Consider the following 6,647-nt stretch of genomic DNA (forward strand, 5'->3'; position numbering starts at 1 on the left):
AGACAACATAAAAACCACTGAAGTACCCAATGCCATTTTTTCCAAAGACTTCACAAGCAACCTTGCTCTTTATTTCTACATGTATTACCAATGTTTGTGAGGAGTGTGACAGCTAACAGTTGGGAAATAACAGATCTTCTGTTGAAGTTAAATATATTTGGACCAGGTAGGATGCAGTTGAGGGTCCTGATGAAGCAAGCTGATGCCTCTGTGGCTGTCTATCATTGAATAAAAATCAGGGAAATTACAGGAGGTCCCTGATAAATAGAAACAAGCAATTGCTATATCCATCTTTAGGAAAAATGAAAAAGGAGGATGTGGGGCCAGTTAGTCTCATCTCAGTTTCTAGACAGATTATGGAGCATGTCTTCTTATAATTAATTCATTTCTACACATGTGAAAGACAAGAAGGTAATAGTCAACACAGATATGCTAAGGGAAAATCATGCCTGACAACTTGATTGCTGTCACTGATGAAACAGCTGAACAGAAAACAACAGTCATATGTCTTGACTTTACCACAGTTGTTGGCACCATCTTTCACAGCATTCTCATTTGGAAGTATAGCCTAGATGAGCAGACTGTCAGATGGGATAAAAATGGGTTTTAGCACCTGGTTCAAAGGTTAATAACCAATACAGCAATATGTGATTAGCAGCTGGCACTAAACGGAGTCAGGAGTCAGTGCTGGGTCAAATACTGTTATCATCATCAGTGGTATAGATAATGAGATAGAATGCTCTCTTAGTAAATTTGTGGATGGTACTGAATTATGGGAGCATTGCTGACACATGCAAATGGCAGAGTTTCAGTCCAGACAGACCTTGATAAACTTGGGGATTAGGTCAGCTGCAACATTGTGAAATTCATCAAAGAGTACATGAGGATGGTCTAAGATATTGAGGAAGTAATTATTCCATTCTGCCTGACTGTGGTGGGACTACCAATGGCATGCTGGTCCAATGTTGGGCCACCAGTTCAAACAGAACATTTAAGATGCTGGAGTATGTCCAACAGGGGACTATCGATATTTAGGTGCATAGAGAACATGACTTACAAAGAGAGGAAGAGAGAACTGGGCTCATTCAGTGTAGGAAAGAGAGGGCAAAGTGAAAATGTAATAACAACCTACTTAAAAGTTAATTACAAAGGTAACAGAGTCAAACACTTTTTGGTAGTGGAAAGTATAATAAGATGGTTTAGCATCACCTGCAATTCACTGTTTAGAGAGTTGAAATTGAATGTTAAGGAAAACTGTTGTACCGAAAGGGTAAGAACTGGATCAGGTGGGTCAAGAGTTTGTAGAATCTCCATCCATTACTCAGCTAGACAAAATCACAGCTGACCTGGTCTAGTATTGGGCATATTCCTGGTTTGAATGGGAGATTGGATTAAGTGATCTCCATCAGTCCCTTCCAATCAAATTCTCAAAAGTTCTGTGATACTCAGTGACTGTTTACAGTATAGACTATGCTATTGACTTGATTCACATATCTGGTTACATAATGGTAGACAATATTTTATGTATCTGATGCGAAAGATAGTTACACCCAGCAATTTCAAAGCTTATTCTGGTGAATAATAAAGCTAAAGAAATAGCAAGATTTCTATTAATAGTTAAAAATTACAAACTGGTATTTGCATGAATTCAAGTCAGTGTCTTATTCTCAGCTGGGGTTCTCTTTCACTTAAGTAATATAGCTCATTTTCTTCCATCAACTTGCAGAAAATTTTTTCAACTGATAGTTGTAAATGAATAGATTACATTTGTTGTTTGATAATTAAAACTTGCAATAACTTACTCTGGTGGTTTAGGCCCTGCCAGGACTTGAGACCACGTTGATGTTGCTGCTTCCCCAACCTCACACCATATGGGACAGGGAGTGAAATACAAGCCCTGGGGTGGAGATAAGGAAAAATCTAATATAACAGTGTAACAACAACAAACCAAACTATAACAGTAATAACAATGAACAGAAAAAGAGATATACCGCACGGATACAAAAGCGAGCGTACCGACCCAGACAAAAGCTCTCCCAATTCTCTTTCCGCACTTGGGCATCCAGACCTGACTTCCGTAGGGTATCAAATAGCCTGGCTAGAGCTCCCTTTGCTCTGCTGGACAAATTTAACCCTATCCTAGATGAACCAGGACATAATCCATCCTTTTATTCTATACCATCTGCATCATGTCCAGCTGCCATTTAGCAGTTAACAATAACAGAACAACAATTAACAAAGGCACAGCATAATTCATGGCGTGTACACACCCAGAATCAAGTCCCCTTGTGGTACACATCAGAACTCTCCATCTTCCTGCATCACCCATCAGGTGCACCCAGGTCCCTGAACAAAAGCAGTCACATGGATGGGTTTCCCTTTGCCTGGCACAGGACTAACCCAGACCATTTTTCCCAGTACAGTCCTTATGCACACCACAGAGACTTTATCCCCATTTACAGCACGTAGAGGTTTTGACTGGGCTGGGCCAGCTTGATTGGCATATCCTCTTGTGTTGACTAGCCAGGTGTCCTTTGCCAGATGCGTGTTCCAGTGTTTGAAGGTTCCAGCTCCCAATGCTTTCAATGTAGTTTTTAACAGTCCATTGTAGCGCTTGATTTTTCTAGAGGCTGGTGCGTGGTAGGGGATAAGGTAGACCCACTCGATGCCATGTTCTCCTGCCCAGGCATTTATGAGGTTGTTTTGGAAGTGGGTCCCATTATCTGACTCAATTCTCTCTGGGGTGCCGTGTCATCACAGGATTTGGGTTTCAAGACCCAGGATGGTGTTCCGGGCGGTGGCGTGGGGTGCTGGATAAGTTTCCAGCCATCCAGTGGTTACTTCCACCATTGTGAGCACGTGGCACTTGCTGTGGCAGGTCTAGAGCAGAGTGATGTATTCGATCCGCCAGGCCTCTCCATATCTATATTTCAACCATCACTCTCCATTTCGCTGGGGCTTCACCTGCTTGGCATGTTTGATTGCAGCACACGTCTCACGTCCATGGATGATCTCTGCAATGGTGTCAATGGTGAGGTCCACCCCTCGATCTCGAACCCATCATATGTTGCATTTCTACCATGGTGGCCTGAGGTCTCATGGGCCCACTGGGCTATGAACAGTTCACCTTTGCGCTGCTAGTCCAAGTCCACCTGAGCAACTCTAATTTTAGCAGCTTGGTCTGCCTGTTGGTTGTGTCAATGTTCATCAGTGGCCCAACTCTTGGGTACATGGCGCACCTTCACAATGAGGTTTTCCACAAGGGCTGCAATATCCTGCCACACTTCAGCGGCCCACATGGCCCTTACGTTGCCAGTTGCTTTGTTTCCATTGCGACAACCACTTCCACAGGGTATATATGTCACCGCACATGAGTCGGTGTTGAGATAGAGCCTCGGCCACTTTTCTCACTCAGCAATACCCAAAGCAAGTTGGGTCAGTTTCACATCTGCGAACTGGCTTGATTCACCGTGTCTCACAGCAGCTTCAGTGACCCATCGTGTGGGACTCCATACAGCAGCCTTCCATCATCAATGTTTTCCCACAATGCGACAAGACCCATCAGTGAACAGGGCATATCGCTTCTCCTCATCCAGCAGCTCGTTATATGGTGGGGCCTCCTTAGCACGTGTCACGTCCTGTTCTGGTGACATCCCGGAATCTTTGCTCTCTGGCCAGTTTGCGGTCACCTCTAATATCCCTGGGTGGCTGGGATTCCCTTTTCAGCCCATTGTGTTACCAAAGCAAGCCATTTACTCTACGTGGCATCTGTTGCATGATGTGTGGAGGAAGACTTTCCTTTGAACATCCACCAGTAGTTGAGTTGCCAGGAGGAGCTGTGTTTCAGTACCGACCGCTTCTGAGGCAGCCCAAACTCCTTCTTACGCTGCCAGTATCTCCTTCTCAGTTGGTGTATAATTAGCTTCAGAGCCTTTGTATCCCTGGCTCCAAAAGCCTAGAGGTCAGCCTCGGGTCTCCCCAGGTGCTCTCTGCCAGAGTTTCCAGGTAGGGCCATTCTCCCCAGCTGTGGTGTAGAGCATGTTCTTAACCTCCTGCCCTTCCCGGACTGGCCCGAGGTCTACTGCTTGGGCAATCTCTCATTTAATCTGTTCAAATGATTGTTGTTGCTCATAGCCCCATTCAAAATCGTTCCTCTTACAGGTTGAGTGGTAGAGAGGACTCACAATCAGGCTGTATTTCAGGATGTGCATCCTCCAAAACCCCACAGCGCCAAGGAAAGACTGAGTCTCCTTTTTAGAGGTTGGTGGGGCCATGGCTGTTATCTTGTTTATCACCTCCATTGGGATGTGGCGATGCCCATCTTGCCATTTTATTCCTAGGAACTGAATTTCCCTTGCAAGCCCCTTAACTTTCTTTTGCTTAATGGCAAAACCAGCCTTCAGGATGATTTCAATTATCTTCTCTTTTTCAAAGACTTCCTCACCTGTGTCGCCCCATACAATATCATCAATGAACTACTGGTATTTTGGAGTGAAATTCCAAAGCACTGGGGGTCATCACTGACCCAGGAACTCACCCATATTTTCCCACAGACCTTGTCACTCAATATTATCTGACCTCAGGGCAGGTTTCTGGGTGGTGTTGTTCGAAAAATATCGCATCACTCAGAAGAAGACCTGGCAGACACTCAGAAACATTCTGCCGCAAACATACTGGCCTGGATGCTGCAAGGATAGCTAATACTCTCAAAAACTGAGAAGATCTCTTCTCCTGGCTCACCCATAAAGAGGGTGAGACCCCTAACAAAAGCCCGGGCAGCAAACAGGTATTGGTTCATCCCCACAAACAGCCATATGAGTACATTATTAGCACTCAGTAGCCAGTATAGCGAAAGAAGACCCTTGATACATTTTCCACCAACAAACATCACCAGTGGGAATACACAGTGGATATAAGGATTAATCCAGCCCCACCACGCAAGCAAGTGGGCCAGCATTGCAAATATTTCTTATCAAACAATACAAATAAAACCAGAAAAATTGCACCTCATATATTGCTCTAACACACTCTGGTCAGGGTTTCTTTTTTTTTTTTTTTTTCTTATATCAACCCTCTCAAGCCCCATGTTGGGCACCAAAATGGCTGTGGTGGTTTAGGCCCTGCTGTGACCAGAGACCACGCCACCATTGTCCCACCCCCAACCTTGGACTGGACAGGGCAGTGAGTGAGATACAAACCCTGGGGTTGATATAAGGAAAAATTTAATACAACAGTGTGACATTTAATAAACTGAACAACAACAATAGCTATAACAATAAACAGTAATAACAATGAACAGGACAAGAGATATATCACATGGAATACAGCAGTGAGGGTACTGATCTGGACAAAAGCTGTCTGTGCTCTTCCCAAGCTTGGGAGCCTGGACCTGACATCAGCATGGTATCAAATAACCTAGCTGGAGCTCCCTCCCCACTGCTGAGGAATCTTAACCCTATCCTAGCTGAACCAGGACACTTACTTGCAAAGGAAAACCTTTAATTATTTATTTGTTCAGTGAAGTTCTATTCAAAAGCCACATCATGTCCAGTGTTTTTCATTAAAGTACTTAAGGACATGCTTGACCTTTAGTACTTTCCTAAATTCTTATAGATTATATAATCAAGGTGAAAGTTCTTTCTGAGTGCCTGCAGAGATATTATAAATAATATATTTATTATACAGGAGGCTGAAAGAAGAATATACTTGGCTTCTCCAGAAAGACTGTAAAACAATTTTTTTTATCTGACTTGGAAAAAATTTTATGGTCCAGTGAATTTTGACTGAGAAAATAAAATGATGATGTGCAAAGAAGATTTTTTTTTTTTTAGTTAAATCATATGCTTTATGTGAATTGCTCTAAATTAAAATGAAAGTCTAAGTTGCAGATCTCTTCTGCTCTGAAAAATGCTGAGAACATTTCCTGAAATGTTCTCTGAATGTGGCCCTGTGTGGCAAAGATAAACCACCAACAGATATCAGAGGTCATGATGCAGGATAAGTAGAGCGTGGCCTCCGCTCTACCAGGTAATCCCTGGATGCATATTCAGCTATCTGAGGATCTCCTTGTACTCCCTCTAGTGTGCACTTACTATCTGCTTTCTAAGTGTGGGCACTCTGAAATGGGAATTTTAATATTTCTTAGGAGTATATGTTTCTGGAAGCAGTGATTATGATCTCAGTAATTTGCAGTGAGATATCTGGTGGTCTAAATCAGGCATACCTCAGACTGCCAATACAAAATCACCGCTTTCTTGCCTTCCCAGCACTTCAGTGTGACTCCATGCCCCCCTGTGAACCCTAGCTTTGGAGAACAGAGGCTGAAAAAGAACATAGTGCAGGTTCTTAATATTTTTCTCTCATTTCTGCTTATCTTCTTGCTCTTATTTCCATGCAGGTCTTATCCTACAAACAAGAAGGTGGAAAGGAGTATGAAGTCGAAATCTGTAATGTGCTTCAAATACAATTATGATTTGTTGTTCATTAAATTCTAACACCTCTGAAAAGTAATCCAGTGCTTTGTGTTAGCTATACATATGATAGCTATGAGGTGGTTTGGTGTTTCTTCTTAAAGTCAGGACTTGAGTTTTTCTTTATAGCAAGAAGCCCCTATGGCATTACCTTAAAGAATTGTACATACCAAGTAA

At 43.0% G+C, this 6,647-nt stretch overlaps 1 long non-coding RNA gene across 1 annotated transcript; it reads right to left on the minus strand.

Moving 5' to 3' along the window:
- Positions 1–423: 423 nt before the first annotated feature.
- Positions 424–6,399, minus strand: LOC113489980. The gene is made up of 3 exons (XR_003400119.1): positions 6,224–6,399; positions 5,483–5,648; positions 424–1,803 (listed from the first exon to the last, which is right to left on the minus strand). It is a non-coding gene; the product is annotated as an uncharacterized LOC113489980 (long non-coding RNA).
- Positions 6,400–6,647: the final 248 nt, after the last annotated feature.

This window comes from Athene cunicularia (genome assembly GCF_003259725.1).
Source record: "Athene cunicularia isolate RWA chromosome Z unlocalized genomic scaffold, athCun1 chrZ_part2, whole genome shotgun sequence".
Taxonomy (NCBI): domain Eukaryota; kingdom Metazoa; phylum Chordata; class Aves; order Strigiformes; family Strigidae; genus Athene; species Athene cunicularia.